At 38.9% G+C, this 16,691-nt stretch overlaps 1 long non-coding RNA gene across 4 annotated transcripts in view; it reads right to left on the bottom strand.

Annotated features, from left to right (window-relative positions):
* Positions 1 to 3,218: 3,218 nt before the first annotated feature.
* Positions 3,219 to 16,691, bottom strand: part of LOC110149289 (uncharacterized) — a 136,500-nt gene continuing 123,027 nt past the window's right edge. For all 4 annotated transcript variants that reach the window (XR_011491491.1, XR_011491489.1, XR_011491490.1 and 1 more), the window contains one exon: positions 3,219 to 12,696. This is a non-coding gene — a long non-coding RNA (uncharacterized lncRNA). The remainder of the gene's footprint in view (positions 12,697 to 16,691) is intronic.

Raw genomic sequence — 16,691 nt, 5'->3', positions numbered from 1 at the left:
CAAATTAAATCATGTCACTGTCCTGTTTAGGATCTTCAGCCAACTTCCTGTTGCCTCTTGAATAAAGTTTGCAGTATTAACTGGTACATTTAAGGTTAATGTCTCTATTAGCCTTCCCCTATTTAGTTCCTTGCTACTTCTCTAATTTTGGTATGTATTTGAGCTAAGTAGACCTCATTGTTCTAAAAATGTAAAGATATTTCCAGCTCTGAACCACTTATTGACCACCTGCCTTGCATTAGTTCAGACAGTATTTTTTTAGTTTCATGGATTATGAAATCAATTATTTTGGTGTTTAAATTAAATTCATCTTTATTTTTAGTTGCTTGCTTAAAGATTATATCTATATTATAGTTCTTTATTTTCTTCTCATTAGGAAGTTATGATCTCTGCAAGATGTTCTTACATTTTTAAATCAGTTATTCACTGCTATGTAACACAGTACCTCAAGCTTAATTATTTAAAACAAAAAAGTAGTTTATTTGTTCATGATTCCATGGGTCAGGGGGCTTCCCTCATAGCTCAGTTGGCAAAGATTCTGCCTGCAATGCAAGAGACCCTGGTTCGATTACTGAGTCAAGAAGATCTGTTGGAGAAGGGATAGACTACCGATTCCAGTATTCTAGGGCTTCCCTTGTGGCTCAGTTGGTAATGAATCTGCCTTCAATGCAGGAGACCTGGGTTTGACCCCTGTTGGGAAGATCCCCTGGAGAAGGGAAAGGCTACCCTCTCCAGTATTCTGGCCTGGGGAATTCCATGGACTGTATAGTCCATGGGGTCACAGAGTCGGACATAACTGAGCAACTTTCACTTCACTTCATTTCACTAGGGGTCAGTGACTGGCTAGTTTTTCTCCTTTGTCAAGGGTCAGAGTGTCAGTGTGAGTTGCTGTGACAGCTAGAGGTCTAAAATGGTCTCACTCACATGTCTAGCAAGTTATTTCTGGCTCCTGACTGGGGACTCAGCTAGGGTTGTTACCGGGGACTTCGGTTTTTCTCTACATAGGACTTTCCGTAAAGCTGCTTGGGCCTGCTCACAGAGTAATGGTTGAATCCCCAGAGGGTGCATTATAAGAAGCAAAGATAGAAGATATATACCTTTTAAGGCCCAGGCTCAGAAGTCAAAGTTTCACATCTCCCAATGGTCATAACAGGTACCAAAGCTGGGCAAAATCAGTGGTAGAGGAAATAGATTCCACCTTGTGATAGGAGAGGAGCAAGGCCACATTGCTAAAGAATATGTGAAATGGGTGATGTTATTGCAGCTTGTTTACACTGTCTCATGTTCTTTCTAGGTTTTTTTTTTTAAGCTCCAAATTTTTTAAAGAAAATTTTAAACATATATATATATATTATATATATATATAAAATATATAATGTTGTTGTTCAGTCCCTCAGTCATGTCCAACTCTTTGTGATCCCATGAATGTAGCACGTCAGGCTCCCCTGTTCTTCACTATCTCCTGGAGTTTGCTCAAACTCATGTCCATTGAGTCGATGATGTCATCCAACCATCTCCTCCTCTGGCACCCCATTTTCCTCCTGTCCTCAATCTTTTCCAGCATCAGGGTCTTTTCCAATGAGTCAGCTCTTCAAATCAGGTGGCCAAAGTATTGGAGCTTCAGCTTCAGCATCAGTCCTTCCAATGAATATACAGGGTCGATTTTTTTTAGGATTGACTGGTTTGATATTCTTGCTGTCCAAGGGACTCTCAAGAGTATTCTCCAGCAGCACAGACTGAAAGCATCAATTCTTCAGCACTATAACAAAATACCAGAGACTGGGTGGCTTATAAATGAGAGAAATTTATTTTTCACAGTTTTGGAGGCTGGAAGTCCAAGATTGAGTGATAGCATGGGTGTGTTCTGATGAAGACCCTCTGCAGACTGTTAACGTCTCAATGTAATCTCACATGGTGGAAGGAGCAAGGGAGTTTTCTCAGGCCTCTTTTGTAAAGGCACTGATTCCATTTATGATAACCCTTCCCTTATAACCTAATCACTCCCCAAAGGCTATACTGCCTAATATGATCACCTTGGTGTGTAGGTTTCAACACATAAATTGAGGGAAGACATTTAAACCATTGTACCCACTGAAAGACATCTTGACTGCTTCTAAGTTTTGCCAGTCATGATAAAGTTGGTATAGACAATTGTGTGCAGGCTTTGGCATAGACATAAGTTTTCAACTTATCTGAGTAAATATCAAGGAGTGTAACTGTTGGATCATATGGTAAGAGTATGTTTAGTTTTGTAAGAAACTTCCAAACTATCTTGAAATGTGGCTATGCCATTTTATATTCTCACCAGCAATGAATGAGAGTTCCTGCTGTTTTATACCCTTTCCTACATTTGTTGTTCTTTCTTTTATTTTTAATGTGTGAAAGTGTTAGTCACTCAGTCATGTTTGACTCTTTGTGACCCCATGGACTGTAGCTCTGTCCATGGAATTCTCCAGGTCAGAATCCTGGAGTGGGTAGCCATTCCCTTCTCCAGGGGATCTTCCCCACCCAGAGATCAAACCCAGGTCTCCTGTGTCACACGCAGATTCTTTACTGCCTGAGCCACCAGGGAAGCCCTTATTTTTAATATGAGGAAATGTTATTTCCTACTTTTATAGATAAATGACAGCATACCATAATTACTCCTTTTAAAACTGTAGAGTATATCATAGAGATCATGCCACAGTTATAAATATCACTTATTTCTTTTTTACAGCTGCAAAGTATGTCATTGTATTGATATAGCATGGTTTTATTTAACCCATCCCCTGTTAACGGACATTTGGGTTGTTTCCAGTCCTTGTTATTACAAATAGTACTTTAATGAACTCCTTGTCAACCTCTTTTTTTTTCTTCTTTTCCCGATGTATTTTTATAGTTGATTCCTAGAAATGGATTGTTAGGTCAAAGGGTATGTACTTGCATAATTCTGATATGTGTTGAAAAATTCCTTTCTCTGTAGAAGTTAAATTTTTTTCTTTATTTGCTGCACTGAAAACCTTGTGGAATCTTAGTTCCCTAACCAGAGGTCCAACCCGTGCCCCCTGCAATGGAACTGCAGAGTCCTAACTACTGGCCCACCAGGGAATTCCCACATCTTGTATTTCCATAACAATGTATTAGGGTGCCTATATCTTCACAGCCTCATGAACAGAGTATGGTTTAAAACCTTTGGACTTTTCCCAATCTGATAAAAAAGAATGACAACTCAATGAGGCTCGAAATTATACTTTTATTGTTATGAACATGGTTGAAAACTTTTTTAAAGTTCTATGTGCATTTCTTTTTCCTATGAACTTTACTCATACTTTTAGCTCATTTTATTATAGGGTTGTCTTTTTCCTTTCATTTTAGAAGCTTAAATATGTATTAGAAATATTAACCCTTTGAAACATGTAATTTTCCCAGTGAATCATTTAAGATATTTAAATCTGTCTTTTTATAATCATGTCTTAAATTTTTATATGATAAAATCCATCATTTTTAGTGTTTCTGGAGTCACAGTTTTCCTACTTTCAGGTTTCGGAAGAATTTGATAGTGTTTCCTTTAATACTTATATAACCATAAAGGTAATCCAGTTTAGAGGGTTGTAACTAGCAGTATTTAAAATGAGATAGAATTAAATAAAATAGAAAAAAATAATATTCACTGCATGTAATAAAATTTTGAGAATTTGAAAGGTATCATTCTCATCTTCACAACAAGAAAAAAGCTGGACAAATTGAAAGTCATCAATTCTTAGATTTGTCAAAGGACTGAGGCTGAAGGATAAATTGTTACTCCCAAAACTTGAGAGACAGGAAGATACAGAGAATCACAGTTTACCAGCAGCAGAAGCCCAGCAGCAGGAGTCAGAACTGGTAAGAATACTTTTTCAACTGTAATTTATGAACTGTTCAGTGGCTTGATGTTTGAAAATTAAAACTCCCCAAACTTGAGAGTTAAAAACTCCATGGGGCCCAATTTTAAGGGGTCTCTCTGGCTCTTCTGAGCTTTACCTCTAGGAGCCCTATCAGGTTCTCACTGTGTATATGGGAGTGCTTCCAGCAGGAGGAGGGGGAAAATAACCATTTTGAAATATGCCCAGAGCTTTCTGTTCTTAACAAGGATTTACCCTTAGGGGAAACTACTTTACCAGAGCCTGAATGACTGGGATTTTACATAAGTCTAACTACCTGCAGGAAGGGAAATACCCAACCCAGGCTCACTGAAAGACTAAGACCTCATCATGGGGCCACAGGATACTTTCCCTCCCCCTAAACTTTACCCCAACATCACAGGGCTCCTGTGTCATATCAGGAGATTACTGCTAAAGAACTACAAGCCTCAGATCCTATTTCAGAAGTCTCTGTGAAAACCCAAAAACTAAAGGGGAGACAAAAGCATGACACTAAAGGAACTTTATAGCCTCTGATAGCAAAACTACAGTAAACAGTAAACATTGTCTACTCTTAATGCACATGAACATGAAGTATATAATGTCTATAATCAATATAGACATAGCTATAAACATGTATATTCAATTGTTATTTAAAATGAGTTTCTTACTGGGGACCACAGTGAAAAAAGCTGAAATCGTTTGGCATAAGGAGTCTCTTGATTATTCTCTACAGAACCAAATAGTACTAATATCTATGCACTTATTCCCCATTCAAGTATAATAGTTTCTCACATTTCACGCAACAATAGCTCAGTGAAGACATGGATAACCTGGTACTTCTTATCTAAAACTAACTTTAGCTCTTCAAGTCAGGAAAAGTCCTATGTCCTAGTAATGCTTCTCTCTTAGCTACCTGTAATACCCACTGTACTGGCAAAATATGCCAAAAAAGCTCTGCTATCCTCATCTAACTTGTGCTAGCCACAGTTTCCAATTGCAGCATTGTTGTCTGTGAAACTGGCAGAGGTTTTCAAGTAAAAATAATGGCACACAACATCTTTCCTTCAGTACTAAGCTGCTCAGTAATTTAGTCCCTTTAAGATACTACTGTGCTCTCTTCATTTCTTCCTGTGTTTACATCTTTACTCTTGCTGTTAGAACTCATCTAAACAAATCTTACCCAAGTGAAAGATCAAACTCCTCTTTGATCTGTAAGTCTCATTTGTCTATCAAACTGCCTTGGCCCTCCTCTTATTTATCCTTGTCTCCAAGAGTCCAAAGAATTTATTTTCTGAACCATTATTTTTAACACAAAAATCATTTATCACCATCGGTTTACTACTTAACTATTTCATGTGAATCTTGACACACTTGTTAAATTATAAGTTTCTGGAGTAGACAGTCATTTCTTTTATATTTCATCTCAGTTGATCAAAGATGGCTTTGCTCCACCTCACACTAATGAGAATGCCCATCATTTAAGTTTTCAAATAGGACTTCTCTGGTGGCTCAGTGGATGGGAATCTGCCTGCCAATGCAGGCGACACAGGTTTGATTCCTAGTTCAGGAAGATTTCATGTGCTGCACAGAAACTAAGCTCATGTACCACAACTACTAGGCTTGTGCTCTAGGGCCTGTGTGCCACACTACTAAAGTCCATGTGCCCTAGAGTCCACACACCAAACTACTCCTTCTGCATGCTGCAACTGGTGAAGCACGCTTGCCTAGAGCCTAGGTCCTGTGCTCCACAACAAGAGAAGCCACCCTAATGAGAAGCCTGAGCTCTGCAACCTGAGAGCAGCCCCACTTGCTGTAACTAGAGAAAGCGCATGCAAAAGCAATGAAAACCCAGCACAGCCAAACATAAATAAATAAAGTAAAAAATTAAAAGTCTTCAAATAACAAATGCTGCATGGTGTGGAGAAAAGAGAACCCACTTACATTAGTGCTGGGAATGTAAATTGTTGCAGTCACTATGGAAAACAATACAGAGCTGCCTTTAAAAATTAAAAACAGAGATGCCATATGATCCAGCAATCTCACTCCTGGGCATATATCTGGAGAAAACCATAATTCAAAAGGATATATGTACCCCAATGTTTGCTGCAGCAATATTTACAACAGCCATGACATAGAAGCAACTTAAATGTCTACTTGCTGGAGCGCCGAGTGGCAGAGAGGAGATATCCCACATCCAAAGTCAGGAGCTGCGGCTGCGCTTCACTGGACTGGCTATAAGAAGATACTCCACGTTCAAGGTCAGAGAAATCCCAGTAAGATAGTAGGCCCTGGAGCAGTTGTGAGGTTATACCCCATGTCCAAGGGCAAAGGAGAAGCCCCAGCAAGATGGTAGGAGGGGCGAATTCACATTTAGAACCAAACCCCATTCCCTCCAGAGATGCTCAGGGGGCTCAAACAAACCTTGTGTACACCAGGACCCAGGGACTCCACAGAGACAGAGACAGAACTGTGTTTGAGCATTTCCTGTGGAGGTACGGGTCAGCAGTGGCCTGCCACAGGAACAGGGGCTCTGGGTGCAACAGACTTGAGTATGGCATAAGCCCTCTTGGAGGAGGTCACCAGTAACCCCACCACAGAGTTGCCAGAACTTACACAGGACTGGGAAATAGACTCTGGAGGGCACAGACAGAACCTTGTGCACCAGCAGAAAGGAGCAGTGACCCCACAAGAGACTGACCCAGACTTGCCCGTGAGTGTCCAAGAGTTTCCAGCAGAGGCATGGGTCAGTGCTGGCCTGCTGCAGGGTTGGGGGCACTGAGTGTAGCAGTGCCTGCATGGGATCTTTTGAAGGAGGTCACCATTATTTTCATTACCTCCACCATGGTTTGGCCCCAGGAAAATTGCAGGGAGGGAACACAACTCCACCCATCAACAGAAAATTGGATTAAAGATTTACTGAGCAGGGCCCCACCCATCAGAACAAGTCCCAGTTTCCCCCTCAGTCAGTCTCTCCCATCAGGAAGCTTCCATAAGCCTCTTATCCTTCTCCTTCAGAGGGCAGACACTGAAAACCACAATCACAGAAAACTAACCAATCTAATCACATGGACCACAGGGTCATGGTGGAGAGTTCTGACTAAATGTGGTCCACTGGAGAAGGGAATGGCAAACCACTTCAGTATTCTTGTCTTGAGAACCCCATGAACAGTATGAACAGGCAAAAAATTAGGACACTGAAAGATGAACTTCCCAGGTTGGTAGGTGCCCAATAAGCTACTGGAGATTGGTGGAGAAATAACTCCAGAAAGAATGAAGAGACAGAGCCAAAACAAAAACAACACCCAGTTGTGGATGTGACTGGTGACAGAAGCAAGGTCCGATGCTATAAAGAGCAATATTGCATAGGAACCTGGAAAGCTAGGTCCATGAATCAAGACAAATTGGAAGTGGTCAAACAGGAGATGGCAAGAATGAACATCAACATTTTAGGAATCAGCAAACTAAAATGGACTGGAATGGGTGAGTTTTAACTCAGATGACCATTATATCTACTACTGTGGGCAGGATCCCGTAGAAGAAATGGAGCAGCCATCATAGTCATCAAAAGAGTCCAAGATGCAGTACTTGGATGCAATCTCAAAAAATGACAGAATGATCTCTGTTCGTTTCCAAGGCATACCATTGAATATCATGGTTATTCAAGTCTATGCCCCGACCAGTAAAGCTGAAGAAGTTGAAGTTGAATGGTTCTATGAAGATCTACAAGACCTTTTAGAACTAATACCAAAAAAGATGTCCTTTTCATTATAGGGTACTGGAATGCAAAAGTAGGAAGTCAAGAAACACCTGGAATAACAGGCAAATTTGGCTTTGGAGTATAGAATGAAGCAGGGTAAAGCTAACAGAGTTTTGCCAAGAGAATGCACTGGTCATAGCAAACACCCTCTTGCAACAACACAAGAGGAGACTCTACAGTGGACATCACACAGATGGTCAACATTGAAATCAGATTGATTATATTCTTTGCAACCAAGGATGAAGAAGTTCTATACAGTCAGCAACAAACAAAACCAGGAGTTGACTGTGGTCAGATCATGAACTCCTTATTGTCAAATTCAGACTTAAATTGAAGAAAGTAGGGAAAACCACTAGACCATTCAGGTATGACATAAATCAAATCGCTTTCTATTATGCAGTGGAAGTGAGATATAGATTTAAGGGATTAGACATGATGGAAAGAGTGCCTGATGAACTATGGATGGATGTTCATGACATTGCACAGGAGACAGTGAGCAAGACCATCCCCAAGAAAAAGAAATGCAAAAAGGCAAAATGGTTGTCTGAGGAGGCCTTACAAATAGCTGTGAAATGAAGAGAAGTGAAAAGCGAAAGAGAAAAGGAAGGATACACCAATTTGAATGCAGAGTTCCAAAGAATAGTAAGGAGAGATAAGAAAGCCTTCCTCAGTGATCAGTGCAAAGAAATAGAGGAAAACAATAGAATGGAAAAGACTAGAGATTTCTTCAAGAAAATTAGAGATACCAAGGGAACATTTCATGCAAAGGTGGGCTCAATAAAGGACATAAATGGTATGGACCTAACAGAAGCAGAAGATATTAAGAAGAGGTAGCAAGAATACACAGGAGAACTGTACAAAAAAAAGATCTCATGACCCAGATAATCACGATGGTGTGATCACTCACCTAGAGCCAGACATAATGGAATGTGAAGTCAAGTGGGCCTTAGGAAGCATCACTATGAACAAAGCTAGTGATGGTGATGGAATTCCAGTTGAGCCACTTCAAATTCTAACAGATGATGCTGTGAAAGTGCTACACTCAATATGCCAGCAAATTTGGAAAACTCAGCAGTGATCACAGGACTGGAAAAGGTCAGTTTTCATTACAATCCCAAAGAAAGGCAGTGCAAAGAATGTACAAACTACTGCACAATGGCACTCATCTCACACGCTAGTAAAGTAATGCTCAAAATTCTCTAAGCCAGGCTTCAACAATACGTAAACCCTGAACTACCAGATGTTGAAGCTGGGTTTAGAAAAGGCAGAGGAATAAGAGATCAAATTGCCAACATCTGCTGGAAGATCAAAAAAGCAAGAGAGTTTCAGAAAAATATCTATTTCTGCTTTATTGACTATGCCAAAGCCTTTGACTATGTGGATCACAATAAACTGTGGAGAATTCTGAAAGAGATGAGAAGACCAGACCACCTGAACTGCCTCCTGAGAAATCTGTATGCAGGTCAGGAAACAACAGTTAGAATTGGACATGGAACAGCAGACTGGTTCCAAATAGGAAAAGGAGTACATCAAGGCTGTATATCGTCACCCTGCATATTTAACTTATATGCAGAGTACATTATGAGAAATGCTGGGCTGGATGAAGCACAAGCTGGAATCAAGATTGCCAGAAGAAATATGAATAACCTCAGATATGCAGATGACAACACCCTTATGGCAGAAAGTGAAGAAGAACTAAAGAGCCTCTTGATGAAAGTGAATGAGGAGAGTGAAAATTTGGCTTAAAAACTCAACATTCAGAAAACTAAGATCATGGCATCCGGTCCCATCACTTCATGGCAAATAGATGGGGAAACAGTGGAAACAGTGGCAGGCTTTTTTTTTTTTTTTTAATGGGCTCCAAAATCACTGCAGATGGTGACTGCAGCCATGAAATTAAAAGACACTTATTCCTTGGAAGGAAAGTTATAACCAACCTAGACAGCATATTAGAAAGAAGAGACATTACTTTACCAACAAAGATCTGTCTAGTCAAGGCTATGGTTTTTCAGGTAGTCATGTATGGATGTTGAGTTGGACTATAAAGAAAGTTGAGTGCCAAAAAATTGATGCTTTTGAACTGTGGTGTTGGAGAAGACTCTTGAGAGTCCCTTGGACTGCAAGGAGATCCAACCAGTCCATCCTAAAGAAGATCAGTCCTGAGTGTTCATTGGAGGGACTGATGCTGAAGCTGAAACTCCAGTACTTTGTCCATCTGATGCAATGAGCTGACTCATTTAAAAAGACCCAGATTTTTGGAAAGATTGAAGGCAGGAGGAGAAGGGGATGACTGAGGATGAGATGTGTGGATGGCATCACTGGATGATGGACATGAGTTTGAGTAAACTGCGGGAGCTGATGATGGACAGGGAGCTCTGGTGTGCAGCATTCCATGGTGTTGCAGAGTCGGACATGACTGAGTGAATGAACTGAACTGAACTGAAATTTCCACTGACAGAGGAATGGATAAAGAAGATGTGGTACAGATACACAATGAAATACTACTCAGCCATAAAAAAGAATGAAGTAATTTCATTTGCAGCAATATGGATGGACCTAGAGATTATCAGACTAAGTGATGTAAGTCAGATACCATATGATGTCACTTATATATTGAATCTAAAATATGCCACAAATGGACTTATTTACAAAACAGAAACAGAGTCACAGACATAGAAAACAAATTTATGGTTACCAAAGGGGAAAGAGGGTGGGGGAGAGATACACTAGGAGTATGAGATTAACAGATACAAACTACTATATATAAAATAGATAAAAAGCAAGATCATGCTATACAGCATAGGGACCTATATTCAATATCCTATAATAAACCATAATGGAAAAAGAATATTATATATATAACTGAATCACTTTGCTGTACACCAGAAACTAACACAACATTGTAATTCTACTTTAACTAAAAAAATAGAGAGATTGGCATGCAGCAGGTACTTAAATACTTTTTCAGTGAATGGATTCATGAGTGACTCAGTATACCAATTCTCCTTTAAGAAGGATAGTTGTGGGTATATATAGATATATATCTTCATTTATGTTATTTTTATGAATACAATATGTTATTTTAAAGTTCTGAAAATTAGAAATCCATGATATGAGACCTGTTCTTGTAAAAATGTCTTTCTAGAATTTAAAAATTATACTGATGATGCTAACTCTCACAATTGCAAGGACATTTAAAAAGATGAATAAGGGGGTTAGTCAGCCCTCTAGTCAGATGACAGACCTTTTTAAGTAAGCCTATTTAGATACTTCCTTCTGCATGTGGAACTTCTAATTAAGTTATGAACTCATAATTCCCTGGGGTTTTGCCACAACATTCATCAATTCAGTTTTCTCAGTGACACATAAATGCCACTCAAAACATACTTCTAAGTAAAACTCCCTTGTCATTTTTGTTTTTCCATCTAAAAAGTACTCTCTACTACAGGATGATGAAAATTCAAAGAATAAAAAATATATAATTGAGTTGTATTCCAGGTATAAACAGTTGGGAAGATCCCCTAGAGAAGGAAATCACAACCTATTTCAGTATTCTTACTTGGGAAATCCCATGGATAGAGGAACCTGGTAAGCTACAGTCCATGGGGCCACAAGAATCAGATATCTTACGAACTAAACCATTCTGTACCACCAGGTAAAGAATCTCATTCCTCAAGTTGATATGTGTATACAACATTAAACAATCAGTGTTTCAAACATTCAACATTGGTATTTCCTTATTTAAATCTGCAAGCTCTTCCTTAAGTACCAAATCTTTGGAAACACTGATCTATCTTCTAATCTATACTGCTATCTTCTAATCTCTGCTGGAATTTCTTTTGGATTTTTTGGGTCTATAAATACTTATTGACTAGTTTTTTAAAAGGAAAATACCAGAAAAGCCTATTAAAAATCCGCTCTCAGTCTCTCAATCTAGGGTCACTATCTTTTGACTTAAAAACTACTGTCCAAGTAGCAAATAACCAAGCAACTTAACTAGTATCTCTTAGTTCCACTTACAAATAATTTCAATTGAGTTCAAGTATCTATGTACATTCAGACTCTTACATGGCTTTCCTATATAAACCAAGCACTTTTATAGACAATATAATTCTTCTTTATTTTCAGCAACAAATCCATTCAAAATCTGTTAGCCAGTTTTTGCAATAACAAACAATCCCAGTAGCTCTGTGGGTTATAACAAATGTGTATTGATTGCCTAAGTTCATGACGGTGGAGGCTCTGCTGAGTTTGGTTGAGCTAAACCTTGGCTCTATGAAAAGTATCTTTTCAAAGGAGTAAGCTAATATCTTGGACATGCTATTCTTATTTTGGAGGGAAACATCGGAACTGGGTACCAAACCATGCACAAGGTATGTCACATTTGCAAGCACATTTAAAACTTCTACTGAGGCAATTTATTTGTTAAAGAAAGTAATATCACACAGGCCTAAGTCCGTGGAAAGGAAAATAGACTGTCTCACAGAGAAGCATGGCAAGGCTATGGAGGGAATAAATATTTGTGAAGTAATGTAACCTACCACAGCCTGCTCTCACAAATATCCACTTCCTTTTTGTAAACAAAATGTAATCACCAGATCCTAAAGATACTCCAAGGTCTGATCTAAACCTCTAGCTTGAAATTCAGGATCTTGAGTTTATATCATGCCCAAATATAGCTCTATTGAGCCAAGTACTATGAAATAAAACACTTGTTATTTGTACCTACCTGTGATAAAATACATACCTTCACACCCATAATAAACTAGTGTAATCACAACAAAAACTCTCATTTAGAAAGGGGAAAAAGGGTGGGGGGAAATCCATCAATCACTGGTTCACAGAAGTTCTGAAATCCCATGGAGGAATTGTTACAAGGTCTACAAATCTCTGTGTAAGGAACTTTGCTTAATCAATCTTTGGTTTTGTTTCCTAGGAGTGGCTTCACAGCCTATTGTACTTCATGACTCTTGACTTCACCTTCTGAGGAGTCCTTCCTTTTCCAATATCCTCTTTGGGAGAAATGTCCACCTTTGGCTGCCAAACAGCTTCTTCATCCTGTCAAAAAAGTTGAGAGCTCAAGGGTAGTTTTATTGCTTAAACAATCACAAACTCTTTTAATTCAGGTTGGTAGTAGCAATTTTGGCACACTACAATTTTTAAAAAAACATTAGTTTTTTTTTTTTAAATATCTTTGTTACCTGTTAGTGCTTCCTGCCAACAGCCAGATTCATAATTAAAAGACTTCTTTTAGGCTTAATTACAGATAATTTATATTTTTCAGGCTTCCATTAAGCCAATCTATGGTTTCTTTACCAGGAGCCATTCTGTACCAGTGAAATGACTTACTGGGGATTACTTTAAAGGAATTAGAAGTCTTAACAAATGGTGTGGTGACAACAGTCTTGATTTGGTCTTTGCTCCCCAGACTGAATCACCATGATGATCGTCATATTATTATCACAGACTGAATCACCATGATGATCGTCATATTATTATCATTAACTGGGCTTACTTTTACTTAATAGGATGAAAATATTAACTTTTCATATTCATGAAGGATGACAAAAATTCTTTATAGGCATTTTATCATATTGCTTTTTGAAGACTGTTTCTTGTCTTCTGATCTTTATAATGGGCTTCTCCAAGATAATAGATAATATAAGTTGCTCTTTCTCCTATTTATCCACTTAAATTAAATATTTTTGACGGTATACTGAAAATCACCTACTATCTTGAAAATACATGATACTATATGAAAATATGGTAATTTAATATTCAGCATTTGCTCAACTTGCTAAATTGCTGATGTGCTTTAATTCACCAAAAATAATTAAAATTATTCCATGTAATAGAATGTACACAGAATTAGAAAATGACCATCCATGCCCTTGACTTGGTCTTTGCATTGAGTCTTTGTCTTAATCTGCAAATTATTTTTTGGCTGGAGATGAGAAATAGTAATATCTTTCAACTCTGTCTCTGGATTTCTGCATCCTTCTTTTCCCTTCCATTCTCATTTGAAAAAATTCCAATTATTTTCTGAGTTTACCTTACAAAGCCTAATAAGCAATTCTGGCAACCTACATTCTGTCTTGAAAATTATTTGAAAGTTTAAAGGTATATTTTCTGACTTTCAAGTTATCTCAGGTAGCAGTATTACTAAAACTTTCATTGTTGCATAAAATAGGTCATTTTTCCAGCCTCTTTTAACATCAGGGGCTCCCATAACAGGCACAGTAATAATAACCTCATATTTGAGTTTATTCAGTTCAGTTCAGGTCAGTTGCTCAGTTGTGTCCGACTCTTTGCGACCCCATGAGTCACAGCACACCAGGCCTCCCTGTCCATCACCAACTCCTGGAGCCTACCGAAACCCATGTCCATTGAGTCGGTGATGCCATCCAACCATCTCATCCTCTGTTGTCCCCTTCTGCTCCTGCCCTCAATCTTTCCCAGCATCAGGGTCTTTTCAAATGAGTCAGCTCTTTGAATCAGGTGGTCAAAGTATTGGAGTTTCAGCTTCAACATCAGTCCTTCCAATGAACACCCAGAACTGATCTCCTTTAGGATGGACTGGTTGCATCTCCTTGCAGTCCAAGGGACTCTCAAGAGTCTTCACCAACACCACAGTTCAAAAGCATCAATTCTTCGGTGCTCAGCTTTCTTTATAGTCCAACTCTCACATCCATACATGACCACTGGAAAAACCATAGCCTTGACTAGATGGACCTTTGTTGGCAAAGCAATGTCTCTGCTTTTCAATATGCTATCTAGGTTGGTCATAACTTTCCTTCCAAAGAGTAAGCGTCTTTTAATTTCATGGCTGCAATCACCATCTGCAGTGATTTTGGAGCCCAGAAAAATAAAGTCAGCCACTGTTTCCACTGTTTCCTCTATTTGCCATGAAGTGATGGGACTGGATGCCATGATCTTAGTTTTCTGAATGTTGAACTTTAAGCCAACTTTTTCACTCTCCTCTTTCACTTTCATCAAGAGGCTCTTTAGTTCCTCTTCACTTTCTGCCATAAGGGTGGTGTCATCTGCATATCTGAGGTTATTGATATTTCTCCTGGCAATCTTGATTCCAGCTTGTGCTTCATCCAGCCCAGCATTTCTCATGATGTACTCTGCATATAAGTTAAATAAGCAGGGTGACAATATACAGCCTTGATGTACTCCTTTTCCTATTTGGAGCCAGTCTGCTGTTCCATGTCCAGTTCTAACTGTTGTTTCCTGACCTGCATACAGATTTTTCAAGAGGCAGGTCAGGTGTTCTGGTTAACCCATCTCTTTCAGAATTCTCCACAGTTTATTGTGTCTACACAGTCAAAGGCTTTGGCATAGCCAATGTAGCAGAAATAGATGTGTTTTTTTTTTTGGAACTCTCTTGCTTTTTCGATGATCCAGTGGATGTTGGCATTTTGATCTCTGGTTCCTCTGTCTTTTCTAAAACCAGCTTGACCATCTGGAAGTTTCACGGGTCACATATTGTTGAAGCCTGCCTTGGAGAATTTTAAGCATTACTTTACTAGTGTGTGAGATGAGTGCAATTGTGCGGTAGTTTGTGCATTCTTTGGGATTGCCTTTCTTAGGGATTGGAATGAAAATGACCTTTTCCAGTCCTGTGGCCACTGCTGAGTTTTCCAAATTTGCTGACATACTGAGTGCAGCACTTTCTCAGCATCATCTTTCAGTATTTGAAATCGCTCAACTGGAGTTCCATCTCCTCCACTAGCTTTGAGTGTATTGTTTTTGTTGTTATAGCAGTGTTACGCCTCTAGGTATAAATTTATTAATCAATTTTTGTTGATTATTTATGGTGACTAATAACCCCAATTCTGGCAACTTGCAACTACAGTCACTTATCATTCATATTACTGGGTTCTGCTGGGGTCTTTTGGGTACACCTTGCATGTCTATGTCTTCTCTCTTTGAATGTACACCTGTACACCTATGTCTTCTCTCTTTGAATCAAATCTGAGGAGGAGACACTGTCTGAAAGATGCCTTCCTGACAATCAAAGGCAGGAATAAGAGGAGTGTCAACCACACAAGTGCATTTATAGTGTCTGTCCAGATGTGTTATATCTGCTCATATCCCATTGGTTAAAGCAAACCACACAGCCCAAAGTTAACAAAGGTTAATGGGTGAGGGGAGCAAATGCTGACCATAGGACAGGAAGAAAAAGAATGAAGAAAAAATAAAATCTATTTCAGGAAATATTTACTAAACAAGAAACTGTGTTCCTTGCAAGTGCTAAAGATATTCTGTAAACAAAGTAGTGTCTCCGATCTCAGATAACTCAGTCTAGTGGAGAATTCTGCAAGTAAAGAGGCAATCAAAATATAATGTCAGAAGTGTATAGGGACTCATGTCATTTAACCTAGAATTAAGACATTAGGGAAGGCTTCCTGGAAGAATGGTAATTAAACCAAAACGTGGATGGGGAACAGGAGTTAGATGGTGAAAGGAGTTGAGGAGCAGTGGACAGGGAGAGAATTCTCGGCAGCTCAGGATGAGCAAAGCCTGAAGCCACGAGAAAACATAGAGAACCAAAAATATGTGAGTATGGTTTGAGGACAGAGATCAGTCCTCTCAAATACACAGAACAATGGCTGAGTACTTTATATTAAAAACACAAATGCTGGCTTTAAAACTGTGGAGTCACAAGTCCCATAAACAATTTCACATTAGTATACTGTTATTCACTGAAAACTGGAAAAAAAAAAATTTCCTGTGCCTTTCAGAGGTGGAACAACCCGGAAAGCATGGGCATTTATACTTAAACCAAGCCAGGGTGAAATGCAGAAATAATAGGATTAAACTGTTTTGTGGCCTGGCACTTTTCTCCAGCGTGCTCTGTGGGAGAAATCCTCAGTGCTGAAATAGAGAATGCTGTTAATGTGGTAATTATTTTATTATCAAGGGCAACTACTGGCAAGAAAAGAATTGCCTTGAGGTTTATAGTTTATGCCACTGATCAGAAAATACAGTTGCTTCTGTCAATTAACTACTTTAACCAGGTTTTAGAAAAACATAAATGAAAATGC

Source organism: Odocoileus virginianus, chromosome 15 (genome assembly GCF_023699985.2).
Source record: "Odocoileus virginianus isolate 20LAN1187 ecotype Illinois chromosome 15, Ovbor_1.2, whole genome shotgun sequence".
Classification (NCBI taxonomy): Eukaryota; Metazoa; Chordata; class Mammalia; order Artiodactyla; family Cervidae; genus Odocoileus; species Odocoileus virginianus.
Note: the sequence above shows the minus strand (reverse complement) of the source record. Positions and strands in the feature narration are given on the sequence as shown.